Source organism: Engystomops pustulosus, chromosome 9 (assembly GCF_040894005.1).
Source record: "Engystomops pustulosus chromosome 9, aEngPut4.maternal, whole genome shotgun sequence".
In the NCBI taxonomy this organism is placed as follows: Eukaryota; Metazoa; Chordata; class Amphibia; order Anura; family Leptodactylidae; genus Engystomops; species Engystomops pustulosus.
In genome coordinates this window covers 66704299-66720847 of record NC_092419.1, presented here as the reverse complement: position 1 = coordinate 66720847, position 16549 = coordinate 66704299, and the positions used below count along the sequence as shown (strand labels likewise).

Genomic DNA, 16549 nt, shown 5'->3' with positions numbered 1-16549 from the left:
TAGTAAAAGAAGGTTCAAATTGAACAGCTGCTGTCAACGGCCATTCTAAGCTGAATGTGCCTGCTCTCGTCAGATCGCAGCAGCAATGCAGCTTAAGGCTTGGCAAGTAACAGCATGGGAGACTGGCTGGGAATCCCAAGTTCCGTTGACCTTTTTGAACCTGAAAATTGTGTTAGTTTCTCTATGAGATAGTAAAAGAAGGTTCAAATTGAACAGCTGCTGTCAACGGCCATTCTAAGCTGAATGTGCCTGCTCTCGTCAGATCGCAGCAGCAATGCAGCTTAAGGCTTGGCAAGTACCAGCATGGGAGACTGGCTGGGAATCCCAAGTTCCGTTGACCTTTTTGAACCTGAAAATTGTGTTAGTTTCTCTATGAGATAGTAAAAGAAAGTAGAAATTAGGCAGCTGCTGTCAACGGCCATTCTAAGCTGAATGTGCCTGCTCTCGTCAGATCGCAGCAGCAATGCAGCTTAAGGCTTGGCAAGTACCAGCATGGGAGACTGGCTGGGAATCCCAAGTTCTGTTGACCTTTTTGAACCTGAAAATTGTGTTAGTTTCTCTATGAGATAGTAAAAGAAGGTTCAAATTGAACAGCTGCTGTCAACGGCCATTCTAAGCTGAATGTGCCTGCTCTCATCAGATCGCAGCAGATTAAGGCTTGGCAAGTACCAGCATGGGAGACTGGCTGGGAATCCCAAGTTCCGTTGACCTTTTTGAACCTGAAAATTGTGTTAGTTTCTCTATGAGATAGTAAAAGAAGGTTCAAACTGAATAGCTGCTGTCAACGGCCATTCTAAGCTGAATGTGCCTGTTCTCGTCAGATCGCAGCAGCAATGCAGCTTAAGGCTTGGCAAGTACCAGCATGGGAGACTGGCTGGGAATCCCAAGTTCCGTTGACCTTTTTGAACCTGAAAATTGTGTTAGTTTCTCTATGAGATAGTAAAAGAAGGTTCAAATTGAACAGCTGCTGTCAACAGCCATTCTAAGCTGAATGTGCCTGCTCTCGTCAGATCGCAGCAGCAATGCAGCTTAAGGCTTGGCAAGTACCAGCATGGGAGACTGGCTTTGAATTCCAAGTTCTGTTGACCTTTTTGAACCTGAAAATTGTGATAGTTTCTCTATGAGATAGTAAAAGAAGGTTCAAATTGAACAGCTGCTGTCAACGGCCATTCTAAGCTTAATGTGCCTGCTCTCGTCAGATGGCAGCAGCAATGCAGCTTAAGGCTTGGCAAGTACCAGCATGGGAGACTGCCTGGGAATCCCAAGTTCCGTTGACCTTTTTGAACCTGAAAATTGTGTTAGTTTCTCTATGAGATAGTAAAAGAAGGTTCAAATTGAACAGCTGCTGTCAACGGCCATTCTAAGCTGAATGTGCGTGCTCTCATCAGATTGCAGCAGCTTAAGGCTTGGCAAGTACCAGCATGGGAGACTGGCTGGGAATCCCAAGTTCCGTTGACCTTTTTGAACCTGAAAATTGTGTTAGTTTCTCTATGAGATAGTAAAAGAAAGTAGAAATTAGGCAGCTGCTGTCAACGGCCATTCTAAGCTGAATGTGCCTGCTCTCGTCAGATCGCAGCAGCAATGCAGCTTAAGGCTTGGCAAGTACCAGCATGGGAGACTGGCTGGGAATCCCAAGTTCTGTTGACCTTTTTGAACCTGAAAATTGTGTTAGTTTCTCTATGAGATAGTAAAAGAAGGTTCAAATTGAACAGCTGCTGTCAACGGCCATTCTAAGCTGAATGTGCCTGCTCTCATCAGATCGCAGCAGCTTAAGGCTTGGCAAGTACCAGCATGGGAGACTGGCTGGGAATCCCAAGTTCCGTTGACCTTTTTGAACCTGAAAATTGTGTTAGTTTCTCTATGAGATAGTAAAAGAAGGTTCAAACTGAACAGCTGCTGTCAACGGCCATTCTAAGCTGAATGTGCCTGCTCTCGTCAGATCGCAGCAGCAATGCAGCTTAAGGCTTGGCAAGTACCAGCATGGGAGACTGGCAGGGAATCCCAAGTTCCGTTGACCTTTTTGAACCTGAAAATTGTGTTAGTTTCTCTATGAGATAGTAAAAGAAGGTTCAAATTGAACAGCTGCTGTCAACGGCCATTCTAAGCTGAATGTGCGTGCTCTTGTCGGATCACAGCAGCGATGCAGCTTAAGGCTTGGCAAGTACCAGCATGGGAGACTGGCTGCGAATCCCAAGTTCCGTTGACCTTTTTGAACCTGAAAATTGTGTTAGTTTCTCTATGAGATAGTAAAAGAAGGTTCAAACTGAACAGCTGCTGTCAACGGCCATTCTAAGCTGAATGTGCCTGCTCTCGTCAGATCGCAGCAGCAATGCAGCTTAAGGCTTGGCAAGTACCAGCATGGGAGACTGGCTGGGAATCCCAAGTTCCGTTGACCTTTTTGAACCTGAAAATTGTGTTAGTTTCTCTATGAGATAGTAAAAGAAAGTAGAAATTAGGCAGCTGCTGTCAACGGCCATTCTAAGCTGAATGTGCCTGCTCTCGTCAGATCGCAGCAGCAATGCAGCTTAAGGCTTGGCAAGTACCAGCATGGGAGACTGGCTGGGAATCCCAAGTTCTGTTGACCTTTTTGAACCTGAAAATTGTGTTAGTTTCTCTATGAGATAGTAAAAGAAGGTTCAAATTGAACAGCTGCTGTCAACGGCCATTCTAAGCTGAATGTGCCTGCTCTCGTCAGATCGCAGCAGCTTAAGGCTTGGCAAGTACCAGCATGGGAGACTGGCTGGGAATCCCAAGTTCCGTTGACCTTTTTGAACCTGAAAATTGTGTTAGTTTCTCTATGAGATAGTAAAAGAAGGTTCAAACTGAACAGCTGCTGTCAACGGCCATTCTAAGCTGAATGTGCCTGCTCTCGTCAGATCGCAGCAGCAATGCAGCTTAAGGCTTGGCAAGTACCAGCATGGGAGACTGGCTGGGAATCCCAAGTTCCGTTGACCTTTTTGAACCTGAAAATTGTGTTAGTTTCTCTATGAGATAGTAAAAGAAGGTTCAAATTGAACAGCTGCTGTCAACAGCCATTCTAAGCTGAATGTGCCTGCTCTCGTCAGATCGCAGTAGCAATGCAGCTTAAGGCTTGGCAAGTACCAGCATGGGAGACTGGCTGGGAATTCCAAGTTCTGTTGACCTTTTTGAACCTGAAAATTGTGTTAGTTTCTCTATGAGATAGTAAAAGAAGGTTCAAATTGAACAGCTGCTGTCAACGGCCATTCTAAGCTGAATGTGCCTGCTCTCGTCAGATCGCAGCATCAATGCAGCTTAAGGCTTGGCAAGTACCAGCATGGGAGACTGGCTGGGAATCCCAAGTTCCGTTGACCTTTTTGAACCTGAAAATTGTGTTAGTTTCTCTATGAGATAGTAAAAGAAGGTTCAAATTGAACAGCTGCTGTCAACGGCCATTCTAAGCTGAATGTGCGTGCTCTTGTCGGATCACAGCAGCGATGCAGCTTAAGGCTTGGCAAGTACCAGCATGGGAGACTGGCTGCGAATCCCAAGTTCCGTTGACCTTTTTGAACCTGAAAATTGTGTTAGTTTCTCTATGAGATAGTAAAAGAAGGTTCAAACTGAACAGCTGCTGTCAACGGCCATTCTAAGCTGAATGTGCCTGCTCTCGTCAGATCGCAGCATCAATGCAGCTTAAGGCTTGGCAAGTACCAGCATGGGAGACTGGCTGGGAATCCCAAGTTCCGTTGACCTTTTTGAACCTGAAAATTGTGTTAGTTTCTCTATGAGATAGTAAAAGAAGGTTCAAATTGAACAGCTGCTGTCAACGGCCATTCTAAGCTGAATGTGCCTGCTCTCGTCAGATCGCAGCAGCAATGCAGCTTAAGGCTTGGCAAGTACCAGCATGGGAGACTGGCTGGGAATCCCAAGTTCCGTTGACCTTTTTGAACCTGAAAATTGTGTTAGTTTCTCTATGAGATAGTAAAAGAAAGTAGAAATTAGGCAGCTGCTGTCAACGGCCATTCTAAGCTGAATGTGCCTGCTCTCGTCAGATCGCAGCAGCAATGCAGCTTAAGGCTTGGCAAGTACCAGCATGGGAGACTGGCTGGGAATCCCAAGTTCCGTTGACCTTTTTGAACCTGAAAATTGTGTTAGTTTCTCTATGAGATAGTAAAAGAAGGTTCAAACTGAATAGCTGCTGTCAACGGCCATTCTAAGCTGAATGTGCCTGCTCTCGTCAGATCGCAGCAGCAATGCAGCTTAAGGCTTGGCAAGTACCAGCATGGGAGACTGGCTGGGAATCCCAAGTTCCGTTGACCTTTTTGAACCTGAAAATTGTGTTAGTTTCTCTATGAGATAGTAAAAGAAGGTTCAAATTGAACAGCTGCTGTCAACAGCCATTCTAAGCTGAATGTGCCTGCTCTCGTCAGATCGCAGCAGCAATGCAGCTTAAGGCTTGGCAAGTACCAGCATGGGAGACTGGCTTTGAATTCCAAGTTCTGTTGACCTTTTTGAACCTGAAAATTGTGATAGTTTCTCTATGAGATAGTAAAAGAAGGTTCAAATTGAACAGCTGCTGTCAACGGCCATTCTAAGCTTAATGTGCCTGCTCTCGTCAGATAGCAGCAGCAATGCAGCTTAAGGCTTGGCAAGTACCAGCATGGGAGACTGCCTGGGAATCCCAAGTTCCGTTGACCTTTTTGAACCTGAAAATTGTGTTAGTTTCTCTATGAGATAGTAAAAGAAGGTTCAAATTGAACAGCTGCTGTCAACGGCCATTCTAAGCTGAATGTGCGTGCTCTCATCAGATTGCAGCAGCTTAAGGCTTGGCAAGTACCAGCATGGGAGACTGGCTGGGAATTCCAAGTTCCGTTGACCTTTTTGAACCTGAAAATTGTGTTAGTTTCTCTATGAGATAGTAAAAGAAAGTAGAAATTAGGCAGCTGCTGTCAACGGCCATTCTAAGCTGAATGTGCCTGCTCTCGTCAGATCGCAGCAGCAATGCAGCTTAAGGCTTGGCAAGTACCAGCATGGGAGACTGGCTGGGAATCCCAAGTTCTGTTGACCTTTTTGAACCTGAAAATTGTGTTAGTTTCTCTATGAGATAGTAAAAGAAGGTTCAAATTGAACAGCTGCTGTCAACGGCCATTCTAAGCTGAATGTGCCTGCTCTCATCAGATCGCAGCAGCTTAAGGCTTGGCAAGTACCAGCATGGGAGACTGGCTGGGAATCCCAAGTTCCGTTGACCTTTTTGAACCTGAAAATTGTGTTAGTTTCTCTATGAGATAGTAAAAGAAGGTTCAAACTGAACAGCTGCTGTCAACGGCCATTCTAAGCTGAATGTGCCTGCTCTCGTCAGATCGCAGCAGCAATGCAGCTTAAGGCTTGGCAAGTACCAGCATGGGAGACTGGCTGGGAATCCCAAGTTCCGTTGACCTTTTTGAACCTGAAAATTGTGTTAGTTTCTCTATGAGATAGTAAAAGAAGGTTCAAATTGAACAGCTGCTGTCAACGGCCATTCTAAGCTGAATGTGCCTGCTCTCGTCAGATAGCAGCAGCAATGCAGCTTAAGGCTTGGCAAGTACCAGCATGGGAGACTGGCAGGGAATCCCAAGTTCCGTTGACCTTTTTGAACCTGAAAATTGTGTTAGTTTCTCTATGAGATAGTAAAAGAAGGTTCAAATTGAACAGCTGCTGTCAACGGCCATTCTAAGCTGAATGTGCGTGCTCTTGTCGGATCACAGCAGCGATGCAGCTTAAGGCTTGGCAAGTACCAGCATGGGAGACTGGCTGCGAATCCCAAGTTCCGTTGACCTTTTTGAACCTGAAAATTGTGTTAGTTTCTCTATGAGATAGTAAAAGAAGGTTCAAACTGAACAGCTGCTGTCAACGGCCATTCTAAGCTGAATGTGCCTGCTCTCGTCAGATCGCAGCAGCAATGCAGCTTAAGGCTTGGCAAGTACCAGCATGGGAGACTGGCTGGGAATCCCAAGTTCCGTTGACCTTTTTGAACCTGAAAATTGTGTTAGTTTCTCTATGAGATAGTAAAAGAAAGTAGAAATTAGGCAGCTGCTGTCAACGGCCATTCTAAGCTGAATGTGCCTGCTCTCGTCAGATCGCAGCAGCAATGCAGCTTAAGGCTTGGCAAGTACCAGCATGGGAGACTGGCTGGGAATCCCAAGTTCTGTTGACCTTTTTGAACCTGAAAATTGTGTTAGTTTCTCTATGAGATAGTAAAAGAAGGTTCAAATTGAACAGCTGCTGTCAACGGCCATTCTAAGCTGAATGTGCCTGCTCTCGTCAGATCGTAGCAGCTTAAGGCTTGGCAAGTACCAGCATGGGAGACTGGCTGGGAATCCCAAGTTCCGTTGACCTTTTTGAACCTGAAAATTGTGTTAGTTTCTCTATGAGATAGTAAAAGAAGGTTCAAACTGAACAGCTGCTGTCAACGGCCATTCTAAGCTGAATGTGCCTGCTCTCGTCAGATCGCAGCAGCAATGCAGCTTAAGGCTTGGCAAGTACCAGCATGGGAGACTGGCTGGAAATCCCAAGTTCCGTTGACCTTTTTGAACCTGAAAATTGTGTTAGTTTCTCTATGAGATAGTAAAAGAAGGTTCAAATTGAACAGCTGCTGTCAACAGCCATTCTAAGCTGAATGTGCCTGCTCTCGTCAGATCGCAGTAGCAATGCAGCTTAAGGCTTGGCAAGTACCAGCATGGGAGACTGGCTGGGAATTCCAAGTTCTGTTGACCTTTTTGAACCTGAAAATTGTGTTAGTTTCTCTATGAGATAGTAAAAGAAGGTTCAAATTGAACAGCTGCTGTCAACGGCCATTCTAAGCTGAATGTGCCTGCTCTCGTCAGATCGCAGCATCGATGCAGCTTAAGGCTTGGCAAGTACCAGCATGGGAGACTGGCTGGGAATCCCAAGTTCCGTTGACCTTTTTGAACCTGAAAATTGTGTTAGTTTCTCTATGAGATAGTAAAAGAAGGTTCAAATTGAACAGCTGCTGTCAACGGCCATTCTAAGCTGAATGTGCGTGCTCTTGTCGGATCACAGCAGCGATGCAGCTTAAGGCTTGGCAAGTACCAGCATGGGAGACTGGCTGCGAATCCCAAGTTCCGTTGACCTTTTTGAACCTGAAAATTGTGTTAGTTTCTCTATGAGATAGTAAAAGAAGGTTCAAACTGAACAGCTGCTGTCAACGGCCATTCTAAGCTGAATGTGCCTGCTCTCGTCAGATCGCAGCATCAATGCAGCTTAAGGCTTGGCAAGTACCAGCATGGGAGACTGGCTGGGAATCCCAAGTTCCGTTGACCTTTTTGAACCTGAAAATTGTGTTAGTTTCTCTATGAGATAGTAAAAGAAGGTTCAAATTGAACAGCTGCTGTCAACGGCCATTCTAAGCTGAATGTGCCTGCTCTCGTCAGATCGCAGCAGCAATGCAGCTTAAGGCTTGGCAAGTACCAGCATGGGAGACTGGCTGGGAATCCCAAGTTCCGTTGACCTTTTTGAACCTGAAAATTGTGTTAGTTTCTCTATGAGATAGTAAAAGAAAGTAGAAATTAGGCAGCTGCTGTCAACGGCCATTCTAAGCTGAATGTGCCTGCTCTCGTCAGATCGCAGCAGCAATGCAGCTTAAGGCTTGGCAAGTACCAGCATGGGAGACTGGCTGGGAATCCCAAGTTCTGTTGACCTTTTTGAACCTGAAAATTGTGTTAGTTTCTCTATGAGATAGTAAAAGAAGGTTCAAATTGAACAGCTGCTGTCAACGGCCATTCTAAGCTGAATGTGCCTGCTCTCATCAGATCGCAGCAGATTAAGGCTTGGCAAGTACCAGCATGGGAGACTGGCTGGGAATCCCAAGTTCCGTTGACCTTTTTGAACCTGAAAATTGTGTTAGTTTCTCTATGAGATAGTAAAAGAAGGTTCAAATTGAACAGCTGCTGTCAACGGCCATTCTAAGCTGAATGTGCCTGCTCTCGTCAGATCGCAGCAGCAATGTAGCTTAAGGCTTGGCAAGTACCAGCATGGGAGACTGGCTGGGAATCCCAAGTTCCGTTGACCTTTTTGAACCTGAAAATTGTTAGTTTCTCTGTCAAAGATGGTAAAAGAAGGTTCAAATTGAACAGCTGCTGTCAACAGCCATTCTAAGCTGAATGTGCCTGCTCTCGTCAGATCGCAGCAGCAATGCAGCTTAAGGCTTGGCAAGTACCAGCATGGGAGACTGGCTGGGAATTCCAAGTTCTGTTGACCTTTTTGAACCTGAAAATTGTGATAGTTTCTCTATGAGATAGTAAAAGAAGGTTCAAATTGAACAGCTGCTGTCAACGGCCATTCTAAGCTTAATGTGCCTGCTCTCGTCAGATAGCAGCAGCAATGCAGCTTAAGGCTTGGCAAGTACCAGCATGGGAGACTGGCTGGGAATCCCAAGTTCCGTTGACCTTTTTGAACCTGAAAATTGTGTTAGTTTCTCTATGAGATAGTAAAAGAAGGTTCAAATTGAACAGCTGCTGTCAACGGCCATTCTAAGCTGAATGTGCGTGCTCTTGTCGGATCACAGCAGCAATGCAGCTTAAGGCTTGGCAAGTACCAGCATGGGAGACTGGCTGGGAATCCCAAGTTCCGTTGACCTTTTTGAACCTGAAAATTGTGTTAGTTTCTCTATGAGATAGTAAAAGAAGGTTCAAACTGAACAGCTGCTGTCAACGGCCATTCTAAGCTGAATGTGCCTGCTCTCGTCAGATCGCAGCAGCAATGCAGCTTAAGGCTTGGCAAGTACCAGCATGGGAGACTGGCTGGGAATCCCAAGTTCCGTTGACCTTTTTGAACCTGAAAATTGTGTTAGTTTCTCTATGAGATAGTAAAAGAAAGTAGAAATTAGGCAGCTGCTGTCAACGGCCATTCTAAGCTGAATGTGCCTGCTCTCGTCAGATCGCAGCAGCAATGCAGCTTAAGGCTTGGCAAGTACCAGCATGGGAGACTGGCTGGGATTCCCAAGTTCTGTTGACCTTTTTGAACCTGAAAATTGTGTTAGTTTCTCTATGAGATAGTAAAAGAAGGTTCAAATTGAACAGCTGCTGTCAACGGCCATTCTAAGCTGAATGTGCCTGCTCTCGTCAGATCGCAGCAGCTTAAGGCTTGGCAAGTACCAGCATGGGAGACTGGCTGGGAATCCCAAGTTCCGTTGACCTTTTTGAACCTGAAAATTGTGTTAGTTTCTCTATGAGATAGTAAAAGAAGGTTCAAACTGAACAGCTGCTGTCAACGGCCATTCTAAGCTGAATGTGCCTGCTCTCGTCAGATCGCAGCAGCAATGCAGCTTAAGGCTTGGCAAGTACCAGCATGGGAGACTGGCTGGGAATCCCAAGTTCCGTTGACCTTTTTGAACCTGAAAATTGTGTTAGTTTCTCTATGAGATAGTAAAAGAAGGTTCAAATTGAACAGCTGCTGTCAACGGCCATTCTAAGCTGAATGTGCGTGCTCTTGTCGGATCACAGCAGCGATGCAGCTTAAGGCTTGGCAAGTACCAGCATGGGAGACTGGCTGCGAATCCCAAGTTCCGTTGACCTTTTTGAACCTGAAAATTGTGTTAGTTTCTCTATGAGATAGTAAAAGAAGGTTCAAACTGAACAGCTGCTGTCAACGGCCATTCTAAGCTGAATGTGCCTGCTCTCGTCAGATCGCAACATCAATGCAGCTTAAGGCTTGGCAAGTACCAGCATGGGAGACTGGCTGGGAATCCCAAGTTCCGTTGACCTTTTTGAACCTGAAAATTGTGTTAGTTTCTCTATGAGATAGTAAAAGAAGGTTCAAATTGAACAGCTGCTGTCAACGGCCATTCTAAGCTGAATGTGCCTGCTCTCGTCAGATCGCAGCAGCAATGCAGCTTAAGGCTTGGCAAGTACCAGCATGGGAGACTGGCTGGGAATCCCAAGTTCCGTTGACCTTTTTGAACCTGAAAATTGTGTTAGTTTCTCTATGAGATAGTAAAAGAAAGTAGAAATTAGGCAGCTGCTGTCAACGGCCATTCTAAGCTGAATGTGCCTGCTCTCGTCAGATCGCAGCAGCAATGCAGCTTAAGGCTTGGCAAGTACCAGCATGGGAGACTGGCTGGGAATCCCAAGTTCTGTTGACCTTTTTGAACCTGAAAATTGTGTTAGTTTCTCTATGAGATAGTAAAAGAAGGTTCAAATTGAACAGCTGCTGTCAACGGCCATTCTAAGCTGAATGTGCCTGCTCTCATCAGATCACAGCAGATTAAGGCTTGGCAAGTACCAGCATGGGAGACTGGCTGGGAATCCCAAGTTCCGTTGACCTTTTTGAACCTGAAAATTGTGTTAGTTTCTCTATGAGATAGTAAAAGAAGGTTCAAACTGAACAGCTGCTGTCAACGGCCATTCTAAGCTGAATGTGCCTGCTCTCGTCAGATCGCAGCAGCAATGCAGCTTAAGGCTTGGCAAGTACCAGCATGGGAGACTGGCTGGGAATCCCAAGTTCCGTTGACCTTTTTGAACCTGAAAATTGTGTTAGTTTCTCTATGAGATAGTAAAAGAAGGTTCAAACTGAACAGCTGCTGTCAACGGCCATTCTAAGCTGAATGTGCCTGCTCTCGTCAGATCGCAGCAGCAATGCAGCTTAAGGCTTGGCAAGTAACAGCATGGGAGACTGGCTGGGAATCCCAAGTTCTGTTGACCTTTTTGAACCTGAAAATTGTGTTAGTTTCTCTATGAGATAGTAAAAGAAGGTTCAAATTGAACAGCTGCTGTCAACGGCCATTCTAAGCTGAATGCGCGTGCTCTTGTCGGATCACAGCAGCGATGCAGCTTAAGGCTTGGCAAGTACCAGCATGGGAGACTGGCTGCGAATCCCAAGTTCCGTTGACCTTTTTGAACCTGAAAATTGTGTTAGTTTCTCTATGAGATAGTAAAAGAAGGTTCAAACTGAACAGCTGCTGTCAACGGCCATTCTAAGCTGAATGTGCCTGCTCTCGTCAGATCGCAGCATCAATGCAGCTTAAGGCTTGGCAAGTACCAGCATGGGAGACTGGCTGGGAATCCCAAGTTCCGTTGACCTTTTTGAACCTGAAAATTGTGTTAGTTTCTCTATGAGATAGTAAAAGAAGGTTCAAATTGAACAGCTGCTGTCAACGGCCATTCTAAGCTGAATGTGCCTGCTCTCGTCAGATCGCAGCAGCAATGCAGCTTAAGGCTTGGCAAGTACCAGCATGGGAGACTGGCTGGGAATCCCAAGTTCCGTTGACCTTTTTGAACCTGAAAATTGTGTTAGTTTCTCTATGAGATAGTAAAAGAAAGTAGAAATTGAACAGCTGCTGTCAACGGCCATTCTAAGCTGAATGTGCCTGCTCTCGTCAGATCGCTGCAGCAATGCAGCTTAAGGCTTGGCAAGTACTAGCATGGGAGACTGGCTGGGAATCCCAAGTTCCGTTGACCTTTTTGAACCTGAAAATTGTGTTAGTTTCTCTATGGGATAGTAAAAGAAGGTTCAAATTGAACAGCTGCTGTCAACGGCCATTCTAAGCTGAATGTGCCTGCTCTCGTCAGATCGCAGCAGCAATGCAGCTTAAGGCTTGGCAAGTACCAGCATGGGAGACTGGCTGGGAATCCCAAGTTCTGTTGACCTTTTTGAACCTGAAAATTGTGTTAGTTTCTCTATGAGATAGTAAAAGAAGGTTCAAATTGAACAGCTGCTGTCAACGGCCATTCTAAGCTGAATGTGCCTGCTCTCGTCAGATCGCAGCAACAATGCAGCTTAAGGCTTGGCAAGTACAAGCATGGGAGACTGGCTGGGAATCCCAAGTTCCGTTGACCTTTTTGAACCTGAAAATTGTTAGTTTCTCTGTCAAAGATGGTAAAAGAAGGTTCAAATTGAACAGCTGCTGTCAACGGCCATTCTAAGCTGAATGTGCCTGCTCTCGTCAGATCGCAGCAGCAATGCAGCTTAAGGCTTGGCAAGTACCAGCATGGGAGACTGGCTGGGAATCCCAAGTTCTGTTGACCTTTTTGAACCTGAAAATTGTGTTAGTTTCTCTATGAGATAGTAAAAGAAGGTTCAAATTGGACAGCTGCTGTCAACGGCCATTCTAAGCTGAATGTGCCTGCTCTCGTCAGATCGCAGCAGCTTAAGGCTTGGCAAGTACCAGCATGGGAGACTGGCTGGGAATCCCAAGTTCCGTTGACCTTTTTGAACCTGAAAATTGTGTTAGTTTCTCTATGAGATAGTAAAAGAAGGTTCAAATTGAACAGCTGCTGTCAACGGCCATTCTAAGCTGAATGTGCCTGCTCTCATCAGATCGCAGCAGCAATGTAGCTTAAGGCTTGGCAAGTACCAGCATGGGAGACTGGCTGGGAATCCCAAGTTCCGTTGACCTTTTTGAACCTGAAAATTGTGTTAGTTTCTCTATGAGATAGTAAAAGAAGGTTCAAATTGAAAAGCTGCTGTCAACGGCCATTCTAAGCTGAATGTGCCTGCTCTCGTCAGATCGCAGCAGCAATGCAGCTTAAGGCTTGGCAAGTACCAGCATGGGAGACTGGCTGGGAATCCCAAGTTCCGTTGACCTTTTTGAACCTGAAAATTGTTAGTTTCTCTGTCAAAGATGGTAAAAGAAGGTTCAAATTGAACAGCTGCTGTCAACGGCCATTCTAAGCTGAATGTGCCTGCTCTCGTCAGATCGCAGCAGCTTAAGGCTTGGCAAGTACCAGCATGGGAGACTGGCTGGGAATCCCAAGTTCCGTTGACCTTTTTGAACCTGAAAATTGTGTTAGTTTCTCTATGAGATAGTAAAAGAAGGTTCAAATTGAACAGCTGCTGTCAACGGCCATTCTAAGCTGAATGTGCCTGCTCTCGTCAGATCGCAGCAGCAATGCAGCTTAAGGCTTGGCAAGTACCAGCATGGGAGACTGGCTGGGAATCCCAAGTTCTGTTGACCTTTTTGAACCTGAAAATTGTGCTAGTTTTTCTATGAGATAGTAAAAGAAGGTTCAAATTGAACAGCTGCTGTCAACGGCCATTCTAAGCTGAATGTGCCTGCTCTCGTCAGATCGCAGCAACAATGAAGCTTAAGGCTTGGCAAGTACCAGCATGGGAGACTGGCTGGGAATCCCAAGTTCTGTTGACCTTTTTGAACCTGAAAATTGTGTTAGTTTCTCTATGAGATAGTAAAAGAAGGTTCAAATTGAACAGCTGCTGTCAACGGCCATTCTAAGCTGAATGTGCCTGCTCTTGTCAGATCGCAGCAGCTTAAGGCTTGGCAAGTACCAGCATGGGAGACTGGCTGGGAATCCCAAGTTCCGTTGACCTTTTTGAACCTGAAAATTGTGTTAGTTTCTCTATGAGATAGTAAAAGAAGGTTCAAACTGAACAGCTGCTGTCAACGGCCATTCTAAGCTGAATGTGCCTGCTCTCGTCAGATCGCAGCAGCAATGCAGCTTAAGGCTTGGCAAGTAACAGCATGGGAGACTGGCTGGGAATCCCAAGTTCCTTTGACCTTTTTGAACCTGAAAATTGTGTTAGTTTCTTTATGAGATAGTAAAAGAAGGTTCAAATTGAACAGCTGCTGTCAACGGCCATTCTAAGCTGAATGTGCCTGCTCTCGTCAGATCGCAGCAGCAATGCAGCTTAAGGCTTGGCAAGTACCAGCATGGGAGACTGGCTGGGAATCCCAAGTTCTGTTGAACTTTTTGAACCTGAAAATTGTGTTAGTTTCTCTATGAGATAGTAAAAGAAGGTTCAAATTGAACAGCTGCTGTCAACGGCCATTCTAAGCTGAATGTGCCTGCTCTCGTCAGATAGCAGCAGCAATGCAGCTTAAGGCTTGGCAAGTACCAGCATGGGAGACTGGCTGGGAATCCCAAGTTCCGTTGACCTTTTTGAACCTGAAAATTGTGTTAGTTTCTCTATGAGATAGTAAAAGAAGGTTCAAATTGAACAGCTGCTGTCAACGGCCATTCTAAGCTGAATGTGCGTGCTCTTGTCGGATCACAGCAGCGATGCAGCTTAAGGCTTGGCAAGTACCAGCATGGGAGACTGGCTGCGAATCCCAAGTTCCGTTGACCTTTTTGAACCTGAAAATTGTGTTAGTTTCTCTATGAGATAGTAAAAGAAGGTTCAAACTGAACAGCTGCTGTCAACGGCCATTCTAAGCTGAATGTGCCTGCTCTCGTCAGATCGCAGCAGCAATGCAGCTTAAGGCTTGGCAAGTACCAGCATGGGAGACTGGCTGGGAATCCCAAGTTCTGTTGACCTTTTTGAACCTGAAAATTGTGTTAGTTTCTCTATGAGATAGTAAAAGAAGGTTCAAATTGAACAGCTGCTGTCAACGGCCATTCTAAGCTGAATGTGCCTGCTCTCGTCAGATAGCAGCAGCAATGCAGCTTAAGGCTTGGCAAGTACCAGCATGGGAGACTGGCTGGGAATCCCAAGTTCCGTTGACCTTTTTGAACCTGAAAATTGTGTTAGTTTCTCTATGAGATAGTAAAAGAAGGTTCAAATTGAACAGCTGCTGTCAACGGCCATTCTAAGCTGAATGTGCGTGCTCTTGTCGGATCACAGCAGCGATGCAGCTTAAGGCTTGGCAAGTACCAGCATGGGAGTCTGGCTGCGAATCCCAAGTTCCGTTGACCTTTTTGAACCTGAAAATTGTGTTAGTTTCTCTATGAGATAGTAAAAGAAGGTTCAAACTGAACAGCTGCTGTCAACGGCCATTCTAAGCTGAATGTGCCTGCTCTCGTCAGATCGCAGCAGCAATGCAGCTTAAGGCTTGGCAAGTACCAGCATGGGAGACTGGCTGGGAATCCCAAGTTCTGTTGACCTTTTTGAACCTGAAAATTGTGTTAGTTTCTCTATGAGATAGTAAAAGAAGGTTCAAATTGAACAGCTGCTGTCAACGGCCATTCTAAGCTGAATGTGCCTGCTCTTGTCAGATCGCAGCAGCTTAAGGCTTGGCAAGTACCAGCATGGGAGACTGGCTGGGAATCCCAAGTTCCGTTGACCTTTTTGAACCTGAAAATTGTGTTAGTTTCTCTATGAGATAGTAAAAGAAGGTTCAAACTGAACAGCTGCTGTCAACGGCCATTCTAAGCTGAATGTGCCTGCTCTCGTCAGATCGCAGCAGCAATGCAGCTTAAGGCTTGGCAAGTAACAGCATGGGAGACTGGCTGGGAATCCCAAGTTCCTTTGACCTTTTTGAACCTGAAAATTGTGTTAGTTTCTTTATGAGATAGTAAAAGAAGGTTCAAATTGAACAGCTGCTGTCAACGGCCATTCTAAGCTGAATGTGCCTGCTCTCGTCAGATCGCAGCAGCAATGCAGCTTAAGGCTTGGCAAGTACCAGCATGGGAGACTGGCTGGGAATCCCAAGTTCTGTTGAACTTTTTGAACCTGAAAATTGTGTTAGTTTCTCTATGAGATAGTAAAAGAAGGTTCAAATTGAACAGCTGCTGTCAACGGCCATTCTAAGCTGAATGTGCCTGCTCTCGTCAGATAGCAGCAGCAATGCAGCTTAAGGCTTGGCAAGTACCAGCATGGGAGACTGGCTGGGAATCCCAAGTTCCGTTGACCTTTTTGAACCTGAAAATTGTGTTAGTTTCTCTATGAGATAGTAAAAGAAGGTTCAAATTGAACAGCTGCTGTCAACGGCCATTCTAAGCTGAATGTGCGTGCTCTTGTCGGATCACAGCAGCGATGCAGCTTAAGGCTTGGCAAGTACCAGCATGGGAGACTGGCTGCGAATCCCAAGTTCCGTTGACCTTTTTGAACCTGAAAATTGTGTTAGTTTCTCTATGAGATAGTAAAAGAAGGTTCAAACTGAACAGCTGCTGTCAACGGCCATTCTAAGCTGAATGTGCCTGCTCTCGTCAGATCGCAGCAGCAATGCAGCTTAAGGCTTGGCAAGTACCAGCATGGGAGACTGGCTGGGAATCCCAAGTTCTGTTGACCTTTTTGAACCTGAAAATTGTGTTAGTTTCTCTATGAGATAGTAAAAGAAGGTTCAAATTGAACAGCTGCTGTCAACGGCCATTCTAAGCTGAATGTGCCTGCTCTCGTCAGATAGCAGCAGCAATGCAGCTTAAGGCTTGGCAAGTACCAGCATGGGAGACTGGCTGGGAATCCCAAGTTCCGTTGACCTTTTTGAACCTGAAAATTGTGTTAGTTTCTCTATGAGATAGTAAAAGAAGGTTCAAATTGAACAGCTGCTGTCAACGGCCATTCTAAGCTGAATGTGCGTGCTCTTGTCGGATCACAGCAGCGATGCAGCTTAAGGCTTGGCAAGTACCAGCATGGGAGTCTGGCTGCGAATCCCAAGTTCCGTTGACCTTTTTGAACCTGAAAATTGTGTTAGTTTCTCTATGAGATAGTAAAAGAAGGTTCAAACTGAACAGCTGCTGTCAACGGCCATTCTAAGCTGAATGTGCCTGCTCTCGTCAGATCGCAGCAGCAATGCAGCTTAAGGCTTGGCAAGTACCAGCATGGGAGACTGGCTGGGAATCCCAAGTTCCGTTGACCTTTTTGAACCTGAAAATTGTGTTAGTTTCTCTATGAGATAGTAAAAGAAAGTAGAAATTAGGCAGCT

General features: G+C 45.6%; 61 pseudogenes; all 61 read left to right on the top strand.

The window, feature by feature from the left end:
- Window positions 1–32: 32 nt before the first annotated feature.
- Window positions 33–151, top strand: LOC140091448 (5S ribosomal RNA; annotated as a pseudogene).
- A 70-nt stretch (window positions 152–221) lies between these two features.
- On the top strand, window positions 222–340 carry LOC140099526 (5S ribosomal RNA; annotated as a pseudogene).
- Window positions 341–410: 70 nt separating this feature from the next.
- LOC140080296 (5S ribosomal RNA) lies at window positions 411–529 on the top strand (annotated as a pseudogene).
- A 251-nt stretch (window positions 530–780) lies between these two features.
- LOC140083137 (5S ribosomal RNA) lies at window positions 781–899 on the top strand (annotated as a pseudogene).
- Window positions 900–969: 70 nt separating this feature from the next.
- LOC140095356 (5S ribosomal RNA) lies at window positions 970–1088 on the top strand (annotated as a pseudogene).
- A 70-nt stretch (window positions 1089–1158) lies between these two features.
- LOC140091201 (5S ribosomal RNA) lies at window positions 1159–1277 on the top strand (annotated as a pseudogene).
- Window positions 1278–1528: 251 nt separating this feature from the next.
- LOC140080295 (5S ribosomal RNA) lies at window positions 1529–1647 on the top strand (annotated as a pseudogene).
- Window positions 1648–1898: 251 nt separating this feature from the next.
- LOC140083993 (5S ribosomal RNA) lies at window positions 1899–2017 on the top strand (annotated as a pseudogene).
- Window positions 2018–2276: 259 nt separating this feature from the next.
- LOC140099525 (5S ribosomal RNA) lies at window positions 2277–2395 on the top strand (annotated as a pseudogene).
- A 70-nt stretch (window positions 2396–2465) lies between these two features.
- LOC140080294 (5S ribosomal RNA) lies at window positions 2466–2584 on the top strand (annotated as a pseudogene).
- Window positions 2585–2835: 251 nt separating this feature from the next.
- LOC140099524 (5S ribosomal RNA) lies at window positions 2836–2954 on the top strand (annotated as a pseudogene).
- A 70-nt stretch (window positions 2955–3024) lies between these two features.
- LOC140081609 (5S ribosomal RNA) lies at window positions 3025–3143 on the top strand (annotated as a pseudogene).
- Window positions 3144–3213: 70 nt separating this feature from the next.
- On the top strand, window positions 3214–3332 carry LOC140084225 (5S ribosomal RNA; annotated as a pseudogene).
- Window positions 3333–3591: 259 nt separating this feature from the next.
- On the top strand, window positions 3592–3710 carry LOC140084224 (5S ribosomal RNA; annotated as a pseudogene).
- A 70-nt stretch (window positions 3711–3780) lies between these two features.
- Window positions 3781–3899, top strand: LOC140099523 (5S ribosomal RNA; annotated as a pseudogene).
- Window positions 3900–3969: 70 nt separating this feature from the next.
- LOC140099522 (5S ribosomal RNA) lies at window positions 3970–4088 on the top strand (annotated as a pseudogene).
- Window positions 4089–4158: 70 nt separating this feature from the next.
- LOC140099520 (5S ribosomal RNA) lies at window positions 4159–4277 on the top strand (annotated as a pseudogene).
- A 70-nt stretch (window positions 4278–4347) lies between these two features.
- On the top strand, window positions 4348–4466 carry LOC140095355 (5S ribosomal RNA; annotated as a pseudogene).
- Window positions 4467–4536: 70 nt separating this feature from the next.
- On the top strand, window positions 4537–4655 carry LOC140087539 (5S ribosomal RNA; annotated as a pseudogene).
- A 251-nt stretch (window positions 4656–4906) lies between these two features.
- On the top strand, window positions 4907–5025 carry LOC140080293 (5S ribosomal RNA; annotated as a pseudogene).
- Window positions 5026–5276: 251 nt separating this feature from the next.
- Window positions 5277–5395, top strand: LOC140099519 (5S ribosomal RNA; annotated as a pseudogene).
- A 70-nt stretch (window positions 5396–5465) lies between these two features.
- On the top strand, window positions 5466–5584 carry LOC140095009 (5S ribosomal RNA; annotated as a pseudogene).
- A 259-nt stretch (window positions 5585–5843) lies between these two features.
- On the top strand, window positions 5844–5962 carry LOC140099518 (5S ribosomal RNA; annotated as a pseudogene).
- Window positions 5963–6032: 70 nt separating this feature from the next.
- LOC140080292 (5S ribosomal RNA) lies at window positions 6033–6151 on the top strand (annotated as a pseudogene).
- A 251-nt stretch (window positions 6152–6402) lies between these two features.
- LOC140088408 (5S ribosomal RNA) lies at window positions 6403–6521 on the top strand (annotated as a pseudogene).
- A 70-nt stretch (window positions 6522–6591) lies between these two features.
- On the top strand, window positions 6592–6710 carry LOC140081608 (5S ribosomal RNA; annotated as a pseudogene).
- Window positions 6711–6780: 70 nt separating this feature from the next.
- Window positions 6781–6899, top strand: LOC140083289 (5S ribosomal RNA; annotated as a pseudogene).
- A 259-nt stretch (window positions 6900–7158) lies between these two features.
- On the top strand, window positions 7159–7277 carry LOC140084223 (5S ribosomal RNA; annotated as a pseudogene).
- A 70-nt stretch (window positions 7278–7347) lies between these two features.
- On the top strand, window positions 7348–7466 carry LOC140099517 (5S ribosomal RNA; annotated as a pseudogene).
- A 70-nt stretch (window positions 7467–7536) lies between these two features.
- LOC140080291 (5S ribosomal RNA) lies at window positions 7537–7655 on the top strand (annotated as a pseudogene).
- Window positions 7656–7906: 251 nt separating this feature from the next.
- Window positions 7907–8025, top strand: LOC140084954 (5S ribosomal RNA; annotated as a pseudogene).
- Window positions 8026–8095: 70 nt separating this feature from the next.
- On the top strand, window positions 8096–8214 carry LOC140078645 (5S ribosomal RNA; annotated as a pseudogene).
- A 70-nt stretch (window positions 8215–8284) lies between these two features.
- LOC140094666 (5S ribosomal RNA) lies at window positions 8285–8403 on the top strand (annotated as a pseudogene).
- Window positions 8404–8662: 259 nt separating this feature from the next.
- On the top strand, window positions 8663–8781 carry LOC140099515 (5S ribosomal RNA; annotated as a pseudogene).
- A 70-nt stretch (window positions 8782–8851) lies between these two features.
- LOC140094223 (5S ribosomal RNA) lies at window positions 8852–8970 on the top strand (annotated as a pseudogene).
- A 251-nt stretch (window positions 8971–9221) lies between these two features.
- On the top strand, window positions 9222–9340 carry LOC140099514 (5S ribosomal RNA; annotated as a pseudogene).
- A 259-nt stretch (window positions 9341–9599) lies between these two features.
- On the top strand, window positions 9600–9718 carry LOC140092338 (5S ribosomal RNA; annotated as a pseudogene).
- A 70-nt stretch (window positions 9719–9788) lies between these two features.
- Window positions 9789–9907, top strand: LOC140099513 (5S ribosomal RNA; annotated as a pseudogene).
- A 70-nt stretch (window positions 9908–9977) lies between these two features.
- Window positions 9978–10096, top strand: LOC140080290 (5S ribosomal RNA; annotated as a pseudogene).
- A 251-nt stretch (window positions 10097–10347) lies between these two features.
- LOC140099512 (5S ribosomal RNA) lies at window positions 10348–10466 on the top strand (annotated as a pseudogene).
- A 70-nt stretch (window positions 10467–10536) lies between these two features.
- On the top strand, window positions 10537–10655 carry LOC140092903 (5S ribosomal RNA; annotated as a pseudogene).
- Window positions 10656–10914: 259 nt separating this feature from the next.
- Window positions 10915–11033, top strand: LOC140084222 (5S ribosomal RNA; annotated as a pseudogene).
- Window positions 11034–11103: 70 nt separating this feature from the next.
- LOC140099511 (5S ribosomal RNA) lies at window positions 11104–11222 on the top strand (annotated as a pseudogene).
- Window positions 11223–11292: 70 nt separating this feature from the next.
- LOC140084722 (5S ribosomal RNA) lies at window positions 11293–11411 on the top strand (annotated as a pseudogene).
- Window positions 11412–11481: 70 nt separating this feature from the next.
- LOC140080289 (5S ribosomal RNA) lies at window positions 11482–11600 on the top strand (annotated as a pseudogene).
- Window positions 11601–11670: 70 nt separating this feature from the next.
- Window positions 11671–11789, top strand: LOC140085238 (5S ribosomal RNA; annotated as a pseudogene).
- Window positions 11790–11859: 70 nt separating this feature from the next.
- On the top strand, window positions 11860–11978 carry LOC140080288 (5S ribosomal RNA; annotated as a pseudogene).
- Window positions 11979–12229: 251 nt separating this feature from the next.
- LOC140082291 (5S ribosomal RNA) lies at window positions 12230–12348 on the top strand (annotated as a pseudogene).
- A 70-nt stretch (window positions 12349–12418) lies between these two features.
- LOC140099509 (5S ribosomal RNA) lies at window positions 12419–12537 on the top strand (annotated as a pseudogene).
- Window positions 12538–12788: 251 nt separating this feature from the next.
- LOC140080286 (5S ribosomal RNA) lies at window positions 12789–12907 on the top strand (annotated as a pseudogene).
- Window positions 12908–12977: 70 nt separating this feature from the next.
- Window positions 12978–13096, top strand: LOC140091139 (5S ribosomal RNA; annotated as a pseudogene).
- A 440-nt stretch (window positions 13097–13536) lies between these two features.
- Window positions 13537–13655, top strand: LOC140089693 (5S ribosomal RNA; annotated as a pseudogene).
- Window positions 13656–13725: 70 nt separating this feature from the next.
- On the top strand, window positions 13726–13844 carry LOC140089787 (5S ribosomal RNA; annotated as a pseudogene).
- A 259-nt stretch (window positions 13845–14103) lies between these two features.
- LOC140080284 (5S ribosomal RNA) lies at window positions 14104–14222 on the top strand (annotated as a pseudogene).
- A 70-nt stretch (window positions 14223–14292) lies between these two features.
- Window positions 14293–14411, top strand: LOC140089786 (5S ribosomal RNA; annotated as a pseudogene).
- Window positions 14412–14670: 259 nt separating this feature from the next.
- On the top strand, window positions 14671–14789 carry LOC140080283 (5S ribosomal RNA; annotated as a pseudogene).
- A 440-nt stretch (window positions 14790–15229) lies between these two features.
- On the top strand, window positions 15230–15348 carry LOC140089692 (5S ribosomal RNA; annotated as a pseudogene).
- A 70-nt stretch (window positions 15349–15418) lies between these two features.
- LOC140089785 (5S ribosomal RNA) lies at window positions 15419–15537 on the top strand (annotated as a pseudogene).
- A 259-nt stretch (window positions 15538–15796) lies between these two features.
- On the top strand, window positions 15797–15915 carry LOC140080282 (5S ribosomal RNA; annotated as a pseudogene).
- A 70-nt stretch (window positions 15916–15985) lies between these two features.
- On the top strand, window positions 15986–16104 carry LOC140089783 (5S ribosomal RNA; annotated as a pseudogene).
- Window positions 16105–16363: 259 nt separating this feature from the next.
- Window positions 16364–16482, top strand: LOC140099508 (5S ribosomal RNA; annotated as a pseudogene).
- The last annotated feature ends 67 nt before the right edge of the window (window positions 16483–16549 follow it).